The sequence below is a fragment of the Mustela putorius genome, unplaced genomic scaffold (assembly GCF_011764305.1).
Source record: "Mustela putorius furo isolate JIRA1106 unplaced genomic scaffold, ASM1176430v1.1 tig00003896_pilon_pilon_pilon, whole genome shotgun sequence".
Taxonomy (NCBI): Eukaryota; Metazoa; Chordata; class Mammalia; order Carnivora; family Mustelidae; genus Mustela; species Mustela putorius.
Genome location: NW_025422045.1, coordinates 15,098,860 through 15,126,198, shown reverse-complemented (window position 1 = coordinate 15,126,198; position 27,339 = coordinate 15,098,860). Strand labels below are relative to the sequence as shown.

Genomic DNA, 27,339 nt, shown 5'->3' with positions numbered 1-27,339 from the left:
TTGATATTCCAGTCCTCCAGAACTCTATGGAAAGCCCTCAGGGAACAAAAGCTAGAGCGGATTAGTCAGCCCAGCCTCCTGGTAAGGGCAGTGCAATTCCGCCTGGGGCAAAGACACTTGAGAATCACTACACCAGGCCCCTCCCCCAGAAGATCAACAAGAAATCCAGCCAAGACCAAGTTCACCTAAAAGGAATGCGGTTTCAATACCAAGGAGAGCAGCAGAATTCCAGAGGAGGAGAAAGCAAAGCACGGAACTCATGACTTTCTCCCTGTGATTTTTTTTCTTTTCTTTTTTTTTTTCCCTGTGATTGTTTTAGTCTTGCAGTTAATTTAATTTTTTTCTTTTTCAGTTTTTTTCTCTTCTTCTGCTAAAATGTTTTTAAACTTTTACCTTTTTCTTTTTTAACTTTTTTAAACTAGTTTATCTAATATATATATTTCTTCCTTTTTATATTTTTTTTATTCGTTTTCCTATTTTAAATTCTTTTCTTTCTTTTTGAACCTCTTTTTATCCCCTTTCTCCCCCCTCACGATTTGGGATCTCTTCTGATTTGGTTAAACCATATTTTCTTGGGGTTGTTACCACACTTTTAGTATTTTAATTGCTCTTTCATATACTCTTATCTGGACAAAATGACAAGGCGGAAAAATTCACCTCAAAAAAAAGAACAAGAGGCAGTACCAAAGGCTAGGGACCTAATCAATACAGACATTGGTAATATGTCAGATCTAGAGTTCAGAATGACAATTCTCAACGTTCTAGCAGGAGTTGAAAAAGGAATGGAAGATATTAGAGAAACCCTCTTGGGAGATATAAAAGCCCTTTCTGAGAAATAAAAGAACTAAAATCTAACCAAGTTGAAATTAAAAAAGCTATTAATGAGGTGCAATCAAAAAAGAGGCTCTCACTGCTAGGATAAATGAGGCAGAAGAAAGAATTAGTGATATAGAAGACCAAATGACAAAGAATAAAGAAGCTGAGCAAAAGAGGGACAAACAGCTACTGGACCACGAGGGGAGAATTAGAGAGATAAGTGACACCATAAGACGAAACAACATTAGAATAATTGGGATTCCAGAAGAAGAAGAAAGAGAGAGGGGAGCAGAAGGTATACTGGAGAGAATTATTGGGGAGAATTTCCCCAATATGGCAAAGGGAATGAGCATCAAAATTCAGGAGGTTCAGAGAACTCCCCTCAAAATCAATAAGAATAGGCCCACACCCCGTCACCTAATAGTAAAATTGACAAGTCTTACTGACAAAGAGAAAATCTTGAAAGCAGCCCAGGAAAAGAAGTCTGTAACATACAATGGTAAAAATATTAGATTGGCAGCTGACTTATCCACAAAGACCTGGCAGGCCAGAAAGAGCTGGCATGATATTTTCAGAGCACTAAACGAGAAAAACATGCAGCCAAGAATACTATATACAGCTGGGCTATCATTGAAAATGGAGAGATTAAAAGCTTCCAGGACAAACAAAAACTGAAAGAATCTGCAAACACCAAACCAGCTCTACAGGAAATATTGAAAGGGGTCCTCTAATATACAGTAACAGTCACCTTAAAGGCAATACAATGGCACTAAATTCATATCTCTCAATAGTTACCCTGAATGTTAATGGGCTAAATGTCCCTATCAAAAGACACAGGGTATCAGAATGGATAAAAAAAACAAAACCCATCTATATGTTGCCTCCAAGAAACTCATTTTATGCCCAAAGACACCTCCAGATTTAAAGTGAGGGGGTGGAAAAGAATTTACCATGCTAATGGACATCAGAAGAAAGCAGGAATGGCAATCCTTATATCAGATCAATTAGATTTTAAACCAAAGACTATAATAAGAGATGAGGAAGGACACTATATCATACTCAAAGGATCTGTCCAACAAGAAGATCTAACAATTTTAAATATCTAAGCCCCCAACGTGGGAGCAGCCAAATATATAAACCAATTAATAACAAAATCAAAGAAACATATCAACAATAATACAATAATAGTAGGGGACTTTAACACTCCCCTCACTGAAATGGACAGATCATCCAAGCAAAAGATCAGCAAGGAAATAAAGGCCTTAAACAACACATTGGACCAGATGGACATCACAGATATATTCAGAACATTTCATCCCAAAGTAACAGAATACACATTCTTCTCTAGTGCACATGGAACATTCTCCAGAATAGATCACAGCCTCGGTCCTAAATCAGGACTCAACCGGTATCAAAAGATTGGCATCATTCCCTGCATATTTTCAGACCACAATGCTCTAAAGCTAGAACTCAACCACAAAAGGAAGTTTGGAAAGTACCCAATACATGGAGACTAAACAGCATCCTTCTAAAGAATGAATGGGTCAACCGGGAAATTAAAGAAGAATTGAAAAAAAATCATGGAAACAAATGATAATGAAAATACAACAGTTCAAAATCTGTGGGACACAACAAAGGGAGTCCTGAGAGGAAAATATATAGCGGTACAAGGCTTCCTCAATAAACAAGAAATGTCTCAGGTACACAACCTAACCCTACACCTAAAGGAGCTGGAGAAAGAACAAGAAAGAAACCCTAAGCCCAGCAGGAGAAGTGAAATCATAAAGATCAGAGCAGTAATCAATGAAATAGAAACCAAAAATACAATAGCACAAATCAACGAAACTAGGAGGTGGTACTTTGAAAGAATTAATAAAATTGATAAACCCCTGTCCAGACTTACCAAAAAGAAAAGAGAAAGGACCCAAATAAATAAAATCATGAATGAAAGAGGAGAGATCACAACTAACACCAAAGAAATACAAACTATTATAAGAACATACTGTGAGCAACTCTATGCCAACAAATTTGACAATCTGGAAGAAATTCATGCATTCCTAGAAACGTATAAACTACCACAGCTGAACCAGGAAGAAGTAGAATACCTGAACAGACCCATAACCAGTAAGGAGATTGAAACAGTCATTAAAAATCTCCAAACAAACAAAAGCCCAGGGCCAGATGGCTTCCCGGGGGAATTCTACCAAACATTTAAATAGAACTAATTCCTATTCTCCTGAAACAGTTCCAAAAAAATAGAAATGGAAGGAAAACTTCCAAACTCATTTAATGAGGCCAGCATCACCTTGATCCCAAAACCAGACAAGGATCCCAACAAAAAAGAGAGCTATAGACCAATATCCTTGATGAACACAGATGCGAAAATTCTCACCAAAATACTAGCCAATAGGATTCGACAGTACATTAAAAGGTTTATTCACCACGAACAAGTGGGATTTATTCCAGGGCTGCAAGTTTGGTTCAACATCCGCAAATCAATCAATGTGATACAACACATCAATAAAAGAAAGAACAAGAACCATATGATACTCTCAATAGATGCTGAAAGAGCATTTGACAAAGTACAGCATCCCTTCCTGATCAAAACTCTTCAAAGTGTAGGGATAGAGGGCACATACCTCAATATCATCAAAGCCATCTATGAAAAACCCACCGCAAATATCATTCTCAATGGAGAAAAACTGAAAGCTTTTCCGCTAAGGTCAGGAACACGGCAGGGATGTCCATTATCACCACTGCTATTCAACATAGTACTAGAGGTCCTAGCCTCAGCAATCAGACAACAAAAGGAAATTAAAGGCATCCAAATCGGCAAAGAAGAAGTCAAATTATCACTCTTCGCAGATGATATGATACAATATGTGGAAAACCCAAAAGACTCCACTCCAAAACTGCTAGAACTTGTACAGGAATTCAGTAAAGTGTCAGGATATAAAATCAATGCACAGAAATCAGTTGCATTTCTCTGCACCACAACAAGGCAGAAGAAAGAGAAATTGAGGAGTCAATCCCATTTACAATTGCACCCAAAACCATAAGATACCTAGGAATAAACCTAACCAAAGAGACTAAGAATCTACACTCAGAAAGCTATAAAGTACTCATGAAAGAAATTGAGGAAGACAAAGAAACGGAAAAATGTTCCATGCTCCTGGATTGGAAGCATAAATATTATGAAAATATCTATGCTACCTAAAGCAATCTACACATTTAATGCAATTCCATTTCTGCAAAGAAGACATCCAGATGGCCAACAGACACATGAAAAAGTGCTCCATATCACTCGGCATCAGGGAAATACAAATCAAAACCACAATGAGATATCACCTCACATCAGTCAGAATGGCTAAAATCAACAAGTCAGGAAATGACAGATGCTGGCGAGGATGCATAGAAAGGGGAATCCTCCTACACTGTTGGTGGGAATGCAAGCTGGTGCAGCCACTCTGGAAAACAGCATGGAGGTTCCTCAAAATGTTGAAAATAGAACTGCCCTATGACCCAGCAATTGCACTATTGGGTATTTACCCTAAAGATACAAATGTAGTGATCCAAAGGGGCACGTGCACCCGAATGTTTATAGCAGCAATGTCCACAATAGCCAAACTATGGAAAGAACCTAGATGTCCATCAACAGATGAATGGATCAAGAAGATGTGGTATATATACGCAATGGAATACTATGCAGCCATCAAAAGAAATGAAATCTTGCCATTTGTGACAACATGGATGGAACTAGATCGTATCATGCTTAGTGAAATAAGTCAAGCAGAGAAAGATAACTATCATATGATCTCCCTGATATGGTGGTGATGCAACATGGGGGCTTAAGTGGGTAGGAGAAGAATCAATGAAACAAGATGGGATTGGGAGGTTGACAAACCATAAGTGACTCTTAATCTTACAAAACAAACTGAGGTTTGCTGGGGGGAGGGGGTTGGGAGAAGGGAGGGTGGGGTTATGGACATTAGGGAGGGTGTGTGCTTTGGTGAGTGCTGTGAAGTGTGTAAACCTGGCAATTCACAGACCTCTACCCCTGGGGATAAAAATACATGTTTATAAAAAAATAAAAAATTAATAAAAAAAAGAAGCTGAAAATTACAATATATATGAATGTGATTATATTGGAATGGTTTATATTTAGACGAGATCGGGCGCGTTCAGGGTGGTATGGCCGTAGACTGGAATGGTTTATATTTAGATGCATAATTTCAGATGTTTGATATCCCAAATGTGACTTATGGTTAATAAAAAATCATACACCTCAGTATTTTTGGATGATGATGTCAACAATGATGATGATACTTTTGATGATTATAATGTTTCAATTAAAAGGTTGTTCTACAGGCAACCATCTCAGGTCCTGTCCCTCTTCAGGAGCTGTGTACTATTACTTGACTATTGTTCAGTAAAACTTGCTTTGCTGCTCACCAAAAAAAAAAAAAAAAAAAAAAAAAAAAAAGGCTGTTCTGGAACTCACTTGCTTGGTTTTTATTTTCTTACTGCTTTCATGTCTTTATTCCTGAGTGTGTAGATGATTCTATTTTATTTTATTTTATTTAAAAGATTTTATTTATCTATTTGACAGAGAGAAAGATCACAGGTTGGCAGAGAGAGAGGGGGAAGCAGGCTCCCTGCTGAACAGAGAGCCCGATTCGGGGCTTGATCCCAGGGGCCCGAGATCATGACCTGAGCCAAAAACAGAGGTTTAGCCCACTGAGCCACCCAGGCGTCCCTAGATGATTCTATTTTAAAGGGAAGTGAAAAAAGTGTAATTCATGAAGAGGTTCTTACTTATGGAGACCCTGCTGAATGGTCATATGTAAATAAAGATGCAAGGTCCAAAGTACAGTACAACCACAGTAGTGTGAGCTGAAAGAGTGAACAGAGCTTTGGAAGACCCTCTGGAGGAGTGATCCTGGACAGTAATCAGAATGATGCTATCAGAGATGAACAGAAAGATAAAATACATTAAAGTCAGTGGTCCACTGACTGCAATTAATAATAGCTCCAAGATGTAATATCAATACAGGCAAGTCTGATGACTTGAGGCAGATCACACACACACACACACACACACACACACACACACATACACAAATTATTCACAACATTGGGGCCACATAATAGTGAAGTTACTGTGAACACCTTTTGGCTCATAGTTTTCACAAAACCAGTGGTCAGGACACAAGTACAAGTCCAATGCAAACATGGTGGCTCATGATAGTTTTGTAATGGAGGGATTTACATATGGCAGTCAATCTATCAGTTGCCATGGCTACAAGCAACATCATCTCACTTCCACCTAAAAGGTGAGGGAAGAACATCTGGACCATGCAACCTTCTTAAAAGATAGCCTTATAATCAGTAATTAGGTCACAGATCATTTTAGGAGTAGCAAAGGAGGCTAGGGACATATCAATAAATGAGAGTTTGGCCCATAAGAAGTACATGGGAAAGTTTAGTGAGGGCCCAATTTTATTCCAAAGATAATGAGTTTACCTAATACAGTGACTATTTAGATAATTGAAAAGAAAAAACAAATCTGTAACTCATGAAACTGTGACTCCCAGGAAAATAAACTCAAGACACTATGGAGTTGATTTTGTTTCTCCATTTGTTGGACTGTTGGCATATGTTACCTAACACAAAACAAAACTAAACTAAAATAGAATAAAGTCTGTGAATTGAAGTTGGGAGAGGAAATACATATTCAATTAACTTTATTTTTAAAATCCGCTGAAATGTGCAAAAATACTTGAAAGTGTTGAACAATATTGAGTCCAAAAATTTTTTAAAAAAGGAATGCATGTTGGTGCAACCACTTTGGAAAACGGTGTGGAGATTCTTTAGGGAATTAAATACAGAGCTACCCTATGACCCTGCAATTGCATTACTGGGTATTTACCCCAAAGATACAGATGTAGTGAAAAGAACGGCCATCTGTATCCCAGTGTTCATAGCAGCAATGGCCACAGTCGCCAAACTCTGGAAAGAACCAAGATACCCTTCAACAGATGAATGGATAAAGAAGATATGGTCCATATATACTATAAAGTATATATGCCTCCATCAGAAAGGATGTATATACTATGAAGTATATATGCCCCCATCAGAAAGGATGAATACCCAACTTTTGTATCAACATGGATGGGACTAGAAGAGATTATGCTGAGTAAAAAAAGTCAAGCAGAGAGAGTCAATTATATAGTTTTGTTTATTTGTGGAGCATAAGGAATAACACGGAGGACATGGGGAGATGGAGAGGAGAAGTGAGTTGGGGGAAACTGGGAGGGGTAGATGAACCATGAGGGACTGTGGACTCTGAGAAAGAAACTGAAGGTTTTGGAGAGGAGAGTATTGGGAGGTTGGGTGAACCTGGTGGTGGGTATTATTGAGGGTCCATATTGTATGGGGCACTGGATGTGGTGCAAAAACAATGAATTCTGGAACACTGAAAAGAAATTTTAAAAATAAATAAAAATTAAGAAAAGTTATTGCCAAATATATATAAAAAATTCTTAGCAAAGGTTATAAGGGATTTCTGACCAAAATGGAGACATTTGAACAAGATTGAAGTCAGCAATACCTAACTCATATCTGCACTAATCTTGAGAAAAGTGGTATCTGAGTTGGTGAAAGAATTTAGAAATTCCTTGCCCCCTTTTTAGAGGATAAGGTATAGATTTATCAGTCATCCATGGACAAATAAGAGGTTTTATCTTGAAATCTATTTCTATGTTGCATTAGAGTAAGGGGCATATCTGTGGAGGAAATGCTAAATGGTTTTCTAACTAAAAAGCAGGACCAAGAAAAATGAAATTAAGTAGATGGAATATAGAATATGGAGAATCTAGAAGTCAGTTCTGTAGTGGCTTCTGAAATTCAGATGAGCATCAATAATAAACACTATGAGTTTTAGACAGTTGAGTCTATGGTTGGCCAAATTGAGATGGCTGCTCACCTTTTTCCATAAGGTGGAGAAATGGCTCAGATGTTTGGGTGTTCTCCAATAGGCTCTGACTTAACCTCCAAGCCTATATGAAGTTAGTAGATAGGAAGGTATTGTGCTCAGGTATGGCAGAAATAAATGCTTGCTGCTAGCTTCCTACTCCTTGGTTAAGTTACCTTCCTTGTCCAGTGGCTAAACATCCTAATGGATTTGGTATAACTTCCATATTATTTGCAAGAGAGTATGGTTATAGAGTTCTGATAAACAAAGGAGCATCTGTAGGGAATAGATCCATGTGTTTCTAGATGACTAAGGCAGACCCATGAGGAATGACATCCATTTAAACGTGAATGATGCCAGCCAGAATCGTTTTTCTTTTTGAGAAAGCAAATGAAAGTTTATTGATTAACAAGAAAAATTGTTCATGATATATTATGAAATAAAAAATGCAAGTTATAGTGCAGTTTATACAAGTTGATTCCTTTTTTGGTGAGCAAAAGAAATGTCTCTTTGCATAGGAAAATGGTCTGGAAGTGTGCATACCAAACTGAATGACATAGATTATATTTGGGAGGTAGAATTATGGGTAATCATAACTTTCTTATTTATGCTTGTATGCCTCTTCCATTTTTGATAACAAGGATCTATTAGTTCGGTAATTAAAAAATAAAATAAATCATTTCATGGGTCTCCTGCTATTCAAATTATGAACCTAAGAAATTGCAAATAAATGGACTGAACATTCTTTTTGATGAAGAATGAGATACTCAATGTAAACATGAAGAACTGGACACACAGCTTTATGGGGAAGAATTAGAATCGGTCATACCCAGGTAAGGATTAATGAGAAATCCAGGGAGTAGAGATGGTCCCTTTGCCCCAGGGGTCCTCAGTCTTCATTTAGCCAGGAGAGCTTGTTACAATACAGATTACTGAGCCTTGGCCCCAGAATTTCTGATTCTGTGGGTATGGAGTGGGGTGAAGGGTTTGTATTTCTAGTAAGTTCCCTACTGCTTGTTTGAGAAACAACCATACTTGGGAGCCCCAGCCCCAGTGGGAATTTAATACAAAATAATATGTTCACACGGAGTGGCTACTATACAGCTATTACTTGAAAGTTGGAAAGAAGCCTGGCTCATAAAACCATTTAGGCCCAGAGCTTTTGAGGACTGTTACTCAGACTTGATTTGTCATGCTATAGTCTCCTCAAACCAGCCAAAAATTATGAAGCAAAGTATCAAGAAGGTAGGACAGGGGCCCTTGCATCTCCCCCTCTAACTCGGGTTTAAATTAACAGCCCCCAACCCCACCCCGAGAAGATGACTGTCCCAGCAGAGTCTGGCTTGTGCCAGCAGGTGCGATGCTTTAGTACAACTGTGATCAGGCCATTTTCCAAGCTCATGTGGCCACCTGTTCAGGTATATGATATTGAAGGTCACTGTGCCACTGCTCTTTATTCTGCTGCATCCAAACCAAATAAACTGTAATGGTAGAGGAAGAATTGTTGAGAGTAGCACAACTCTTGAAGGAATCCAAAATGGCTGCTTCCATTATGAATCCCTATATAAAGCGTTCTGTGAAAGTGAAAAGCCTAAATGACATGAGCACAAAAGATAGGTTCTCTCCTCTCACATCCAACCTGATCAATGTGCTTGCTGAGAATGGTTGCTTGGACAAAACCCTTGGAGTCATTTCTGCCTTTTTGAACATGATGAGCATCCACTTAGGGAAAAGTTCTGTGCACAGTGACCACCACATCTCCTTTAGAAGCCACTCTTATTTAATTAAAAATGGTCCTGAAGAGCTTCCTAAGTAAAGGCCAAGTCTTGAAATTGGAAGTTAAGACTAATTTGTCAATCACTGGTAGAATGATTATCCCTACTGGAGAGAGATATACTGAAATGTCTGTGAAAAACCAAGATCCAGAAGCTGAACAGTGCCATGTGGGAGGTTTTCTGAAAGTGTTGATTTTCTGTCAGTGAAAATTCCTAAATTTAGGCAACAATAAAACGCTTCCTGAGCAGAAAAAAAGAAAAAGAAGATAGGATGGATATCTACAAAGAGATAGTGTAACAGAACAAAATTTCTGAGACTTAAGAAAAATGTGAGATCTGAAGAAATGAAAAAAATATGAAAAAAAAATACATCAAAGAATACATTGATGGTTGCCAGTTAGTTTATATCTAACTGAAGATCTCATTCATGGAAATAGACATAATGTAGTTTTAAAATAGTTTGAAATGTTTTAAGAATTTAGAGAAGTATAAGAGCAACATAATTAAGATACCATACTATTATTCATAATTAATAAATATTTGTATTTATATATTTTTATATATTTTTGCATCACAATTTTTTAAAGATTTTATTTATTTGACAGACAGAGATCACAAGTAGGCAGAGAGGAAGGCAGAGAGAGAAGGAGGGAAGCACACTCCCTGCTGAGCAGAGAGCCTGACATGATCCCAGGACCCTGGGATCATGACCTGAGCTGAAGGCAGAGGCTTTAACCCACTGAACCACCCAGGCGCCCCAGCATCACATTTTAAAATAAAAACTACTGGCATAGGTAAAGTTCATTTATCCCCTTACTATTTTGGGTGCAGCTTATAAAAATGAATAAATTCTATTAAAACAAGATTATGTGATTAAAATGTTTATTTTTACTAAAGAATTGCTACTATAAAAATGGTGCAAGCATCAGTTTGTTTTCTGTATTTGTAGATATCATTCTGCTTTCTGTTTTTTATTCATTTGTTTGGTTTTTAGATTCCACATATCAAAGAATACATTGATGGTTGCCAGAGAGGTGGGGTGGGAGGGTGAGCAAAATGGGTGAAGGGGAGTGAAGACATAGGATTCCAGTTATGGAATGGATAAGTCATGGGAGAATAAAAGGTACAGTACAAGGCCTATAGTCAATGATTCTGTAATAGGGTTGCATGGTGACGGATGGTAGCTACACTTGAGGTGATCATAGCATGATGTATAGATTTGTGCAATGACTAGGTTGTATGCCTGAAACTAAGGTAATATACTTAGTGCAAAATGTACTCGACTCTTTAAAAATGGTACAATTAATGTAATGCACATGTTTATTTACATGTGAAAGACTTTTTCAAGATTATATCCCTATAAGTAGAATTACTAGGTCATTTTCAACTAGTCTAATAATGTCAAATTCACATAATAGGGTCATATAAGTTTATCCGGTCACTTCCTTAAAAATCTTTGTGTTCTGTTAGCTCTTATTCTAACCACTATTTCTTACTGAAGGAAGCAAAAATGGTTCAATATTAGAAAATATCTAATTAGTGGTATTAAAGATATAGGTAAACAACAAAAAAATTTTAAATGTCAAAAAATAAATATCCTCTTATTTATTTTATTCATTTCTATTTTTTACTTAGGCTGCACATCCAACATGGAGTGGAGCTCAATGCAGGGCTTGAACTCCACCCTGAGATCAGGACCTGAAGTGAATTAAGAGTCAGATACTTAACTGAAAGAACCACCCAGGCACCCCAGGATTTAATGTCTTTATTTAATATAAAAATATATTTAAGTAGGCACCGTGCCCTCTGTGAAGCCAGCCAAATGAGGGGCTTGAACTCTCAACCCTTAGATCAAGACCTGAGCTGAGTTCAAGAGTCAGACACTCAACCAAGTGAGCCACCCAGGCAACCCTTGGCAATAAAATAAACATCTAATAGAGAGATATATTAGGCTCATAGATTGCAATTTTATAATCATCTTTAAATTCTGGTAATATTCAGTGTACTCCTTCTGTGAATCCAAGATGAATTTCTGAGATTGACAAATTTATTCTAAAATGTATATGGAAATGGAAAAGGCCAAGGTGAGCCAAAACAATTTTGACAAATAAAGCTAGAGGATTTATACTATAATATAGCAAGACCTCCTATAAAGCCATAGAAAAAAAAGAGTTTGATGTTGGTGCAGGAACTTAAAAATAAACCAGTTTGACTGAAAATATCAGAAAAGCTCTACTTGCTGATGACAGCCACAAATAACAGTAAAACACATTTGTGGAGAGAAAAGCAGAACTGTTCACTGTTTGAGCCAGGATGGTTGCACTGAAATATTTAATGGGTGCTGGTGGTCCTTCTTTAGAAAAAAAAGGCTCTTCCTGATACCAGCATTCTACAATATCAGTAAATTCCAACTGTTGGCTTTATCATATTCTCCTAAAAAGATAACTTTAAAACTCATATAGCTTAACTTCTAAGGTTTGACATTTTAAAATTTTCTTCTGAGTTTCTTGTCAGTTTTGCCTGATTCAAAGGCAGACTGGGGAACAGGTAAGATCACCTTCCCAGGACATAGTAAAAGCTTGCATGTAGCAGTGACTCAGTTACTGTGTGCTTTTCCATGAAATGATGAAAGAAGAGAAGAACCTTGCCAATGTTTTACTTATGAGCTTTCCTATTAAATTCTGCCTTTTTGACTTGTGACTCTACCATGTGACATAGTGGTGTTTACCTTCATGAACTTCTGACTCTACAATATTTAGAGTTACAGCATTTCAAAGAATGAGAAGCCAACAGAAGGAGGAAAAGCAAAATATAATAGAAAGTATTCTCCAGACTTATATATGAATTCATATATAACCGTGAAATATGTAACAGAAATAGAATTTGGGGTCAGTGAGGAAAATATTCAGGAAATTATAATGGGGCAACTAATTCACAATCAGGGATGAAGAGATCAGATTCCCAGGCTCAGTTTTCATTTGAAAATAAACTAGACAAGTGTAAAAGATTTAGTACTGTAAAAATAAAACTACAAAATGAGTGAAAAAGGAAACCCAGGTAAATGTTTCAACATAATGCTGCTGATAAAACATTTTTGATATGTAAAAATTAGAATGCATGGAGTAAAGACTCAGAGTTGAGTTTCTGAAAGTGAAAAAATAAGAAGAGTGAACATAAAGTAGAGAGATAAGATAAGAATATATTTTCAACAAATGAATCAAAACACTCTTATCTCTGATTAGTAGGAAAAGGTTAAAGAAACCATGGAAAAGTGAGGAAATTATTTGGAATAGCAATTCACAGAGAAAACTACAAATATTTTTTTAATTTTTTTTATTTCTTTTCATCGTAACAGTATTCATTGTTTTTGCACCACACCCAGTGTTCCATGCAATATGTGCCATCTCTAATATCCACCACCTGGTTGCCCCAACCTCCCACCCCCCCTTCAAAACCCCCAGATTGTTTTTCAGAGTCCATAGTCTCTCATGATTCACCTCCCCTTCTGATTTCCCTCAACTCCCTTCTCCTCCCCATCTCCCCTTGTCCTCCATGTTATTTGTTATGCTCCACAATAAGTTAAACCATATGATAATTGACTCTCTCTGCTTGACTTATTTCACTCATCATAATCTCTTCCAGTCCCATCCATGTTGCTACAAAAGTTGGGTATTCATCCTTTCTGATGGAGGCATAATACTCCATAGTGTATATGGACCACATTTTCCTTATCCATTCATCCCAAGACACCTTGATATTTAAAGTGAGGTGGAGGAAACCATTTATCACTCTAATGGACAGCAAAAGAAAGCTGGAATGGCTATCCTTATATTGGGCAAATTATATTTCAAAACAAGGAATGTAATAAGATGAAAAGGAACCCTATATCATACTTAAAAGGTATATCGAACAAGAAGATTTAGCAATTGTATATATTTATGCCCTTAAGATGGGAACAGCCAATTATGTAAGCCAGTTAATAACAAACTCAAAGAAGCATATCGTCAATAATACAATAGTTGTAGGGGACATTAACAACCCCTCACTGCAAAGCACAGATTATTTAAGCAGGAGATTAAGAAGTAAATAAGGGCATTGAATGACACATTGGACCAGATGGATTTCACACATACATTCAGAATATTCTATCCCAAAACAACAGAATACACATTCTTCTCAAGTACACATGAAACATTCTCCAGTATAGATCACATCCGGGGTCACAAATATGGTATCAGCCAGTACCAAAATATTGGGATCATTCACTGCCTAGTTTTGAACGATGGTGCTTTGAAACTGGAGCTCAAACACGAGAACAATGTTGGAAAGAACTAAAATATGTGGAGGGTAAAGAGCATCCTACTAAATAATGAATGAGTCAACCAGGAAATTAAAGAAGAATTTAAAAAATTTATGGAAACAAATGAAAATTAAAACACAACTGTTCCAAAATCTTTGGGATGCATCAAAAGTGGTCCTAAAAAGGAAGTATATAGCAATGCATGTGTTTCTTAAGAAACAAGAAAGTTTTCAAATACACAACCTAAACCTATATGCAAAGGAGCTAGAGAAAGAATAGCAAATGAAGCCTAACCCCAATAGGAGGAGAAAAATAATAAACATTAGAGCAGAAATTCGGTGAATAGAAACCAAAAGAACAGTAGAACAGATCAAGGAAACTAGGAGCTGGTTTTGTGAAATAATTTATAAGATTAGTAAACCGGGACGCCTGGGTGGCTCAGTGGGTTAAGCCGCTGCCTTCGGCTCAGGTCATGATCCCAGCGTCCTGGGATCGAGTCCCACATCAGGCTCCTTGCTTGGCAGGGAGCCTGCTTCTCCCTCTGCCTCTGTCTGCCATTCTGTCCGCCTGTGCTCGCTCTCTCTCCCTCTCTCTCTGACAAATAAATAAATAAAATATTAAAAAAAAAAAAAGATTAGTAAACCACTGGCCAGACTTACCAAGAAGAAAAGAGAAAGGACCCAAATAAATAAAATCATAAATGGAAGAGGGGAGATCACTAACACTGAAGAAATACAATTATAAGAACATATTATGAGCAACTATATGCCAAAAATTAGACAATCTGGAAGAAATGGATGGATTCCTAGAGATATATAGAATACCAAAACTGAGCCAAGAAGGAATACAAAACCTGAACAAACCCATAACTACAAAGGAAATTGAAGCACTAATCAAAAATCTCCCAACAAACAAGAGCTCAGGGTCAGATGACTTCCCAGGGGAATTCTACCAAACATTTAATGAAGAATTAATACCTATTTTGCTGAAGCTGTTTTAAAAAATAGAAATGGGAGGAAAACTTTCAAACTCTCTTTATGAGGCCAGCATTAGCTTGAACCCAAAACCAGGCAAAGACCCCACCAAAAAGGAGAATTACAAACCAATATCCCTGATGAACCTGGATGCCAAATACCCAAGAAAATACTAGCCAGTAGGATCCAACAGTGCATTAAAAGCATTATTCACTACACCAGGAGAGATTTATTTTTGGGCTACAAGTTTGGTTTAACATCTACAAATTAATCAATTTGATACACTACATTAACAAAAGAACAGACAATCATGATCTTCTCAATAGATGCAGAAAAAATCATTTGACAAAGCGCAGCATCCTCTCTTGATTAAAACTCTTCACAGTGTAGGTAAAAAGGATACATATGTGACTATCATAAAAGCCATCTATGAAAAACCCACACCAAATATCATTCTCAATGAGGAAGAACTGAAAGTGTTTCCCATAAGGTCAGGAACATGGCAGGGATGTCCACTATCAGTACTGCTGTTCAACATAGTACTAGAAGTCCTAGGCTCAGCAGTGAGATAACAAAAAGAAATAAAAGGCATTTGAATCAGAAAAAATAAGTGACACTCTCAGTATTTGCAGATGACATGATACTTTATTGGAAAACCCAAAAGTCTCCACCCCAAAATTGCTAGAACTCAGATAGGAATTAGTAAAATGGCAGGATATGAAATCAGTACATATAAGTCAGTTGCATTTCTATACAGCAACAATGAGACAAAAGAAAGAGAAATTAAGGAATCAATCACATTTATAATTTCACCCCAAACCATAAGATAACTAGGAATAAACCTATTCAAAGAGGCAAATGATCTATTTTCAGAAAATTGTGTAATACTCAAGAAAGAAATTGAGGAAGACAAGAAGAAATAGAAAAATGTTCCATGCTGATGGATTAGGAGAACAAATATTGTTAAATGTCTATGCTACCTCAGGCAATCCACACATTCATTGCAATCCATATCAAAATACCATCAACATCTTTCACAGTACTGAAACAAATAATCCTAAAATTTGTATGGAACCAAAGAAGACCCTGAATAGCGAAAAGAATGTTGAAAAAGAAAACCAGCTGTTGGCATCACAATTTCTGACTTCAAGGTCTATTACAAAGCTGTAATCATCAAGACAATATGGTACAGGTACAAAAACAGATGCATAGATCAATGGAACAGAGTAGAAAACCCAGAATAGACCTTCAACTCTATGGTTTGTTGAAGATTATTCAACAAAGCAGGAAAGAATATCTGATGGAAAAAAGACAGTCTCTTTAGCAAACTATGTTGGAAAAATTCGACAGCCATATGCTGAAGAATGAAACTGGACTATTTCCTACAGCATACACAAAAATAGACTCAAAATGGATGAAAGACATTAATGTGACAGGAATCCACCTAAATCCTTGAGGAGAACACAGGCAATAACTTTTTAAACCTTGGCCACAACAATTTCTTGCTGAACATGTCTCCAAAGACAAGGAAAACAAAAGCAAAATGAACTATTGGGACTTAATCAAGATAAAAAGCTTTGCACAGCAAACAAAACTAAAAGGAAACCTACATAATGGGAGAAGATACTTGCAAATGACATATCAAATAATAGACTAGTTTCCAAAATCTTTAAAGAATTTATCGAACTCAACATCCAGATAACAAATAATCCAGTTAAGAAATGGGCAGAAGACATGAATAGACATTTCTCCAAAGAATACATCCACATGGCCAACACATACATGAAAAAGTGCTCAACATCACTTCAAATCAGGGAAATACAAATCGACACCACAATGAGATATCACCTTACACAGTCAGAGTGGCTAAAATTAATAAGTAAAGAAATGACAGGTGTTGGCAAGGATGTGGAGAAAAGGGAGCCCTCATACACTGTTGGTGGCAATGCAAGCTGGTGCAGCCACTCTGGAAAACAGTATAGAGGTTCCTCAAAAAGTTAAAAATAGAGCTACCCTGGAACCCAGCAATTGTACTATGGTGTATATACCCCAAGGATACAACTGTAGTGATCTGAAGGGGCACCTGCACCATAATGTTTATAACAGCAATGTCCATAGTAGCCAAACTAAGGAAAGAGCCCAATGTCCATTGACAGGTGCATGGATAAAGGTGTGATATACATATACTATAGGATATTACTCAGACATCGAAACAAATGAAATCATGCCATTTGCAACAACATGGATAAAGCTAGAGAGTATTATGCTAAGCAAAATAAGTCAATCAGGGAAAGACAATTATTGTATGATCTCACTGATATGTGGAATTAAAAAAAAAAAACAAGGTACAGGATCATAGGGGAAGAGAGAAAAAAAAAATGAAAGAGGACAAAACCAGAGATAGAGATAAACCATAAGAGACTCCTAATCTTGGGAAACAAATTGAGGGTTGTTGTAGGGATGGGGATGGTGGGATGGGGTAATTGGGTGATGGGCATTGGGGAGAGTATGTGTTCTAATGAGCACTGGTTATTATATAAAACTGATGCCTCAGAGACCTGAAACAAATACTATATGTTAATTAATTGAATTTAAATTAAAAAAATATTCAACCTTCTTGATAACTAAGGAAATATAAGTAAGAATACCAAAATACATAATTTTATTCATCACATTTAAACATTAAATTTAAATTGGGTAAAAATGGGAGTTTAAGAATTACTAGATACTACTTTTTGTATTTTGGTACAATATTTTTTGAAGGAAATTTGGCATTTTTTTTCAGGTGTTTATTTAAATTCCAGTTAGTTAACATACAGTGTAGTATTAGTTTTAAGTATAGAATTTAGTAATTCATCACTTATATACCACACCCAGTGCCCATCACAAGTGCTGCCTTTAATATCCATGTCCCATCTAACCCATTACCCCCTCCATCTCCTCTCCAGTAACCCTATGTGTTTTCTCTATAGTTTTCTGTTTCCTGTTGGCCTCTTCCTCCCCCATGCACTTTGTTGTTCATCTGTTTCATTCCTTAAATTCCACATACAAGCAAAATCATATGGTATTTCTCTTTTTCTGAGTGACTTATTTTACTTTGCATAATACTCTCTGGCTCCCTTGATGTCATTGCAAATGGCAATATTTCATTCTTTTGGGGGGCTGAGTAATATTCCATTGCATACATACACCATTTCCTCTTTATCTGTTCATCAGTCAGTGGACATTTGGGCTATCCATGACTGGCTATTGTTGATAATACTGGTATAAACATTGGGGTGCATGTATGCCTTTGAATTCAAATTTTTGTATCCTTTGGGTAAATACCTTGGAGTGCAATCACTGGATCCTATGGTAGGTCTATTTTTAACTTTTTGAGGTCCTCCATACCATTTCCAGAGTGGCTGCACCAGCTTGCATTCCTACCAACAGTGTAGGAGGGTTCCCTTTTCTCCACCTTTCTCATCTTTAGGGAAGTACATATCAAAAATACAGTGAGACATCACCTCACATCTGCCAGAATGGCTAAAATTAACAAAATAGGAAACAAAAAAACTGGCATGGCATTATATTTTGATTTCACTTTGCAACATTTTAAAAAAAGTACCCTCAATTCTGTGATTTATAGAAAAGTTTTCACAGGGAAATGGTCAAATACTTATTGTAATATTGGCTTTAATAAGTAATATTTGGAAAGCTCCTGCAAAGCCTGTTATTAATAGAATGATTTAAAATGAAATCTATATGTGCTCATATGGAAAAATGTGTAAGATATGTTATTAAATTTCAAAATATCATTATATTTTAAGTAGATTATTATCACAGTTTATGAAAAATATGCACCCATATACAAATTTAAGAGAAATCTCAGAGAAACATAGATTCATTGAAGTATCAAGAGTGCTTACCTCTGGTCTGTTAGTTTCTAGGATTAATGTAGTTTCTAATTTTTATAAGTCAGGTTCTGTAAAATTTAATAAAGTTGAATTAGATTCTAGATAAATAATCAATGCTCCCCAAAATATAGTTGGTATTTAGCTAGGGACTTCAAATCAGAAAATCATTTATGTTACATATAACTGTAAAGGAACTTACAAAAGAATCTGTAAATAACTTGCAGCTTGTGATAGTAACAGGCTATGCTCGTTTATCACCTACTTATAAAACATTTAGAGTTGCAGTAGCACTCAGGTTGATATTATGAATTTGGCAATCTATTACAGGTAGCCAGAATTGTAAATACATTCTATGTCTGGAACAAAGCAACTTCACCAAGAAAGGTCTTGGTGACCTTGGTGACCTGTCTTCTGCTGTTTTCCCATCAGCATCTCCAAAGGGTCCTCTGAAAATTCCCAGGAAAATTCTTGAAAAGAAGAACAATGAGGGAGACCAACCTATTGATATTAAACCAGGGAAGGAGACAAACCATAAGAGACTCTTTTTTTTTTTCTTTTTAGCGTAACAGTATTCATTGTTTTTGCACCACACCCAGTGTTTCATGCAAAATGTGCCCTCTCTAATATCCACCACCTGGTTCCCCCAACCTCCCACCCCGCCTCGCCACTTCAAAACCCTCATAGTGTTTTTCAGAGTCCGTAGTCTCTCATGGTTCATCTCCCCTTCCAATTTCCCCCAACTCCCTTCTCCTCCCCATCTCCCCTTGTCCTCCATGCTATTTGTTATGCTCCATAAATAAGTGAAACCATATGATAATTGACTCTCTCTGCTTGACTGATTTCACTCAGCATAATCTCTTCCAGTCCCGTCCATGTTGCTACAAAAGTTGGGTATTCATCCATTCTGATGGAGGCATAATCCTCCATAGTGTATATGGACCACATCTTCTTTATCCATTCATCCACTGAAGGGCATCTTGGTTCTTTCCACAGTTTGGCAACCATGGCCATTGATGCTATAAACATTGGGGTACAGATGGCCCTTCTTTTCACTGCATCTGTATCTTTAGGGTGAATACCCAGTAGTACAATTGCAGGGTCATAGGGAAGTTCTATTTTTAATTTCTTAAGGAATCTCCACACTGTTCTCCAAAGAGACTGTACCAACTTGCATTCCCACCAACAGTGGAAGAGAGTTCCCCTTTCTCCACATCCTCTCCAACACATGTTGTTTCCTGTCTATACTTTTAATGCCATTCTGATCAAAATTCCACTGGTATTTTTCAAAGAGCTGGAGCAAATAATCCAAAAATTTTTATGGAATCAGAAGAGACCCCAAATCGCTAAGGAAATTTTGAAAAACAAAAATAACACTAGGGGCATCATGTTACCTGATTTCAAGCTTTACTACAAAGCTGTGATCACCAAGACAACATGGTACTGGCATAAAAACAGACACATAGACCAGTGGAACAGAGTAAAGAGCCCATAAGAGACTCTTAATCTCAAGAAACAAACTGAGCGTTGCTGGGGGGTGGTGGTGGAAGGACAAGGTGGCTGGGTTATGGATACTGAGGAGAGTATATGCTACAGTGAGTGCTGTGAATTGTGTAAGACTGATGATTCACAGACCTGTAACCCTAAAGTAAATAATACATTATATGTTGATATAAATAAATAAATAAAATATTCTGACACACACACACACACATACAATGTGTTAGAAAGGAGAGCAATAAAATGATTCTTTACCTTCCTAAGAACATAGAATAATAAGTAGATGTAAGAAACTGGATTCTTTAAGAGTTTTATATAAAAAATATTCTATTTAGGATAAAGTTGCAGTTATTTGCGAATAAATAGGCTTGTGAATTACACAGTCTTAAAAGTGAATTTAATATTTTATATTCATAACAGATCAAGCAATAAAAGATGAAATATATAAGCAAACTAATGCTTTGTTGTATTTTATAATATTGGCTTAGGATCACAACAAAGGCAGAAATCACAGAACTTAAATTTAATAGTTTTTTTTTAAGATTTTATTTATTTGAAAGAGAGAAATCACAAGCAGGCAGAGAGAGAAGGGGAAGCAGACTCCGCTGAGCAGAAAGCCAGACGGATGCAGGGCTCAATCCCATGACCCTGAGATCATGACCTGAGCCAAAGGCAGAGGCTTAACCCACTGAGACACTCAGGTGTCCTGAAGTTAATAGATTCTATTCAGTGAAGATAAGGAAGCTCTCTATAACCTCAAAAACGTATTCAAAATTCTAAGATGTAGAAGCTGAATTGGAGAAAAATATCCAAGTATAAAAATAAGTCCTTAACATCAAATTCTTATAAATTGATATGGAAAATTTGAAGAACCCTACATAAAAACAAGTGTAAGGGGGCGCCTGGTGGCTTGGTGGGTTGGGCCTCTGCCTTCAGTTAGGGTCGTGATCCCAGGGTTCTGGGATCAAGCCCCTCATTGGGCTCTCTACTCGGTGGGGAGCCTGCTTCTCCCTCTATCTGCTTGCTTCTCTGCCTACTTCTGCCTACTTGTAATTTCCTCTCTCTGTCAAATAAATAGATAAATAGACCAGGTTTTATTTATCAAAGATAAATAATCTTAATTTTTTTTTATTTTTTATAAACATATATTTTTATCCCCAGGGGTACAGGTCTGTGAATCACCAGGTTTACACACTTCACAGCACTCACCAAATCACATACCCTCCCCAATGTCCATAATCCCACCCCCTTCTCCCAAACCCCCTCCCCCCCGGCAACCCTCAGTTTGTTTTGTGAGATTAAGAGTCACTTATGGTTTGTCTCCCTCCCAATCCCATCTTGTTTCATTTATTCTTCTACCCACTTAAGCCTCCATGTTGCATCACCACTTCCTCATATCAGGGAGATCATATGATAGTTGTCTTTCTCTGCTTGACTTATTTCGCTAAGTTTTTTTTTTTAATTTAAAAAAACAAGTCTAGGTAAAACACAAAATGTGTAAGAAAATATATAAATAACAGTTGAATATGTGAAAAATAGTTGAATTTCAATAAAATTTAGCTCAAGATCGCACACATCTAAGTGTTTTAGTGCTTTATTTTGGGTGGTATAGTTATATATACTTGGTCATATTATTCTATATTTCTTGATTTATCACAAATATTCTTTGTTAATCATGTTTTACATTTGATATTTGAAATTTTAAAAATTATTTAATAAAACATAAGCATGAAAATATCTTTACTTTCTTCTCTATACTTTTTTCTTGCTTTGGGAGTTATGACTGAAAGTCACTGAAACTCAGGAGTTTTTCACTTGCCCCCACTTTCTTCCATGTTCTTTTTGTATGTCCCAGTTTTTTGTTTTTTGTTTTGTTTTTATATTATGTTAGACACCATACAGTACATCATTAGTTTTTGATGTAGTGGTCCATGACCTATTGTTTGTGAATAACACTCAGTGCTCCATGCAATACCCGCCCTCCTTAATACCCAACACCAGGATAACCCATCCCCACACCCCCTCCCCTCTAAAACCCTCAGTTAGTTTCCTGAAGTCCATAGTCTTTCATGATTTGTCTTCCCCTCTGATTAGCCCTCCTTCATTTTCCCCTTCCTTCTCCTAATGTTCTCCATGCTATTCCTTATATCCCATAAATAAATGAAACTATATGATAATTGACTTTCTCTACTTGAGTTATTTCACTTAGCATAATCTCCTCCAGTTCTGTCCATGTTGATGCAAAAATTGGATATTTATCCTTTCCGATGGCTTAATGAAGAGAACTCCCTTTTATTTTGAAATCACAGAAGGCATAAGGAATTTGTCAATTAATGACCCTGGGAAAATCTTGCATCTTATAAATTAATTCCCTCAGCAATTAAAAGCCATATATTTGGCAAGCTAGATTATTCAGAATCTCTCATTAGTATGTAGTTTTTCACCATCAAAAAGAGACAGAAAGAAGGTATTACTGGCCAAGCAATATAACCGTGTTTCCATGAACAGACATAAAAACTGAGTGTCTCTTTAAAATGTAGATAACTTTGAATTTTCAAAAAAGTCAAAAGTAACAAGAATTTAGAAACTTAAGAGATCTTTCATTGTATTATATTTCACTTTATGATAGGAAAATTCTTAAAAATGATGATCATAAAAATATCTTTCATTAATCCTATTATCTGAATAAAGGTGAAGAGAAGAATGTCATTTACTTGGAAATAACTGATTCCTAAGAGTCACTCTCTCTGACACCTTTCTAATTTTCCCCTGTAATTAGTTCCTTTTGGATCTGTGAGCTCAGTTGCTATCGCATTGTGCCAGAATACCTCATGATTAAAATGAAAGCAATTTGTCTTTCTTTAATTCATCTCTTCTTTTTTAAGCAATAACTAATTTCTTCCTTCTCACATTGGACTTCCAGTGTTTATGAAGTCAGCAAATGGCCTAGCCAACCAACTATTTTGTCTAATTGTGTTAGTATTTCAGTGAACACCTTGCTTAGCAATATCTAAAACTACTTTATTGTTGCTGTCATCTCTGAGTTCATTATTTCATCCATTGATTACTTCATACATTTCTAGCTTAGACACTTAAGAAAATAACATATTTATTAGTGGGGTTCATGTATTATCTCCAGAGAAGCTATAGTCATTCTTGTATATTTCCTATGGGCATAATCACTCACTTGTCTTAGACATACACTTTGGAGTGGAATTACTGGATCTAGGGTATGCTTGTCTTTTAGAAAGTTCCAGAGAGTTGTAATTTGGCTGCACTGATTTACACTTCTACTCACAGTGTAGAGAATTCTAACTTGTTCTTCATCCTTACCAGACTTTGATCTTCTTAAGCCTTTTTAGCTTCAGTAGTCTTGTTATGTACATTGCAATCCTCATTGCAGCTTGATTTATATTTTCTTGATTATACATGAAGTCAACACCTTTTCATATGGCTATTAATTGTTTGAATATTCCTGGTTGTTTAGTATCAGTTTACCTCTTTGTGTCTAAATCTTATCAGTACTTGACAGCTTAGAAAGCTGAAAATTCCTTGAAATCACAGGTTACACTGGTAAAAGAAGAAAAAGAGTGGATCTTGTGTACATGTTAAAGAAATTAAAACTATAATTTAGGGGGCGCCTGGGTGGCTCGGTAGGTTAAGCCTCTGCCTTCACCTCAGGTCATGATCTCAGGGTCCTGGGATCGAGACCCACTTTGGGCTCTCTGCTCTGCAGGAAGCCTGCTTCCCCCTCTCTCTCTCCACCTACCTCTCTGCCTACTTGTGATCTCTGTCTGTCAAATAAATAAATAAAATCTAAAAAAAAAAAAAACACTATAAATTAGAATATTCCCCGTAAAAAAACAAGGTTGGCTTCATTGATTAATTTTTCCCAGTGTTCAAGAATGAAGTAAGATAGGGATGCCTGCGTGCCTCAGTCGGTTAAGCAGCTGCCTTCAGTTCAAGTCATGATCCCAGGGTCCTGGGATCAAGTCCTCTATCTGGCTCCTTGCTCAGTGGGGAGCCTGCTCCCCCCCTCCTCTGTCTCTGCCTGCCTCTCTGCCTGCTTGTGATCTCTGTCAGTAAATAAATAAATAAAATCTTAAAAAAAAAAGAATGAAGTAAGATAAATTCTAAGAAAAAGAATGAACACTTTACAAACAGTTGGATCCATCCATTGTAAGTCTGATATGAAACCTAATAGGGACATGAAATTCTGTAAGACATGAAAAATACAGGAATAGTAGAGTAAAAAGTTACAAAGAAAATACAAAGAAATCAAATATATAAGGTATATCATGACCAAGTTCACTTATCATTTGAAAAGCAATCACTGTAATTTACCACATTAGCAGTAAAGGATAACAGTGTATCATTAGAGTAATTGAGGCCTAAAAATCAGTTATATACTGAATGTTTGTGTCTCCTTCAAATTCCTTGGCTGAAGCTTTAATCTCCATCCTGATGTGTTTTGGAGCTAGGGCCTTTGGGAGAATTGGATGAGGTTGATGAGGATGGGGCTCTGTGAAGAGATTAGTGTCCTCAGGAAAGGAAGAGACCAGAGCACTCTCTCACCACCATGGTATGACACAGCAAGAAGGCAGCCATCTGCAGGCCAGGAAGAGGACTCTCACCAGAATGGGAGCTTGCTGATATCCTGATCATGGCCTTACCAGCCTTTATGACTATGAAATGTAAATGTCTGTTATTTAATACCCCCAGTGTATGGCATTTTGTTACAGCAGTCCTAGCTTTGCTGACTAAGAAAATAATTGAAATTAAGTTTTCTGAATTGAAGATAAACTTCCTAAAATTAATTATAACAATGATATACAAAAGATGTGGAAGACCTGTCATTTGAAAACTGAAACATTGCTAAGCAGAATTAAAGAAAAGTTAAATGGAGAAATGTACTAGATTTATGGATCAGAAGGCTCAATATTATCCAAGAAATAATATCCCTCACTTCTTATTGCTCTATAGATTTAGTGCAGTTCCCTTAAAATTGTAGCATGTTTTTTTGTGATAACTGACAAATAAATCGTGAAATACATATAAAAATGCAGAGGATTTTAAATAGCATGTACTGAAGAATAAAAAGGTTGAATGATTAATGCTATCAGATTTCAATATTTTTTACAAATCCATAGTAATTAAGATAGTGTGGCTTTGGCATAAGGGTAGACAAATAGACATACTAAAGGAGTATGTACTCCATAAATTGTGTCACATGGATACAATCACTTAAGATATGATAAAATGGTACTGGGATTCAGTGGAGGGAAAGATGGCCTTTAAAATAAATTGTGCTAGATCCATTAGCTATTCATGTGGAAAAATAAATGTTTCTCCTGTCATATACAAAACATTGATATAAGACATAACATACACCTAACTTCAAAGGTGAAATAATAACAATCTAGAACACAATGAACTCAACAATAAATCAACTTCATAGTCTCAATTTCTTAACACAACATACCTCACCATAAAACAAAAAAGAAAAAAAGATGTATTGGATTTCATTAAAATTGAAAATTTGTCTAATGGATGAAACCATTAAGAAAATAAAAAGTTGACATATTCCAAAGAAGATATTTCAAATACATACTTCCAACAAGGATCTTATTTTGAAATATACAAAAAATTGCAATAATGTAATATTCATAATGTGTGACAGGGTTTCTCAACCTTGACACTATTGACATTTTAGGCTGGGTAATTCTCTTTCATGGGGGGTTGCCTTGTAATTGTAATAGTCATTAATCTTCATTTAACATTTCTGATGAAATGTTACAATTACAATTACATTGTATGTAATTACTATTACATTGTATGATATTTAGCTGCATTCCTCATCTCTATCATTTCATGCCAGTAGTTGTCCCCATGTCTGACACATAAAAAGGTCCCCAGATATTGCTAAAGTCCCTTGGTTGAGAACCACTAATACATCCCATTGGATCAATAATAAATACAAATATAAATAGTTAGTAGATATAATTTTTTTTAAATTTAAATATTAAATATTAATACAACTGAAAGAAGAATTGAGATATGACCTATAACAAGGGAAAAATAGTCAAACCATACTGAGAAATATTTGGATGATGGAATTTTAAATATTCAAAATATAGGAATTTTGAAATAATTAGAAATTTATAGGAAAACATATACATGAGAGAAAAAATAAAAGATATAAAAAAGGAATCAAGTGGAATTTTTAGGGCTATAAAATACAATATAGAAACAGAAATTCCATTTCAGACAAAAGAACATCAACCACAAAAATAGAGGGGCACCTGGGTAGTTCAGTTGGTTAAGTGTCCGCCCTCTGCTGGGGTTATGATCCCCAAGTCCTGGGATCTGCCCTACATTAAACTGCTTGCTCAGTGGGGAGTCTGCTTCTCCCCCTCTCTCTACCCCTCTCCTCCCTCCTTCTCTCTTAAATAAATAAATTATTTTAAAAAGTCCCTGGATATAAAATAGAAATAATTTAAGCTTAAGCAATAGCTGAAAAAAATGTGGAAAACATTAACAGAGCCCATTGACCTATGATTCAGGGATGACAGAAAGCCTATTTGAAGAAATAATGTTTTAAAAAAAAATGTTTTAAAATCACAGAATGAAATTAGGTTTGAATGCTTCATGAAAAAAATCACGTCAAGACATACAATAAATGCTGAAATTGAGCAATTATAAAATCTTAATATCTGTCAGAGGAGGAAAAATATATATACAGAAGAACAAGATATTGATAACTCTAGAATAGTTTCAGAAACTATGCCCACTATTTTTAAAATATGAAAATGAAAAAAACCTCAAAGTAGAATTCTATGCCAAAATTACCTTCTCAAACTTAAAGGTGAAAAAAAGACATTTTTGAGCAAATAACAGATTAAATATTTCATGGTCATCAGAAATGTTAAATAAAGCTTAATGACTATTACAATTATAATATGTGCAAATAAAAGCATGACATGGCAATATAGTACAAGGGAGGTTAGAGGGTAGAGAAGTTCAGTATAGGTGAAATGATATAATATTATTTAAAGGTACTAGAATGTGAATTTAAAATTGCATAATATAAATTCTAGAAGAACCAAGA

At 36.1% G+C, this 27,339-nt stretch overlaps 1 pseudogene; it reads left to right on the top strand.

The window, feature by feature from the left end:
* The first annotated feature begins 9,108 nt into the window (after positions 1-9,108).
* Positions 9,109-9,748, top strand: LOC101690475 (annotated as a pseudogene).
* Positions 9,749-27,339: the final 17,591 nt, after the last annotated feature.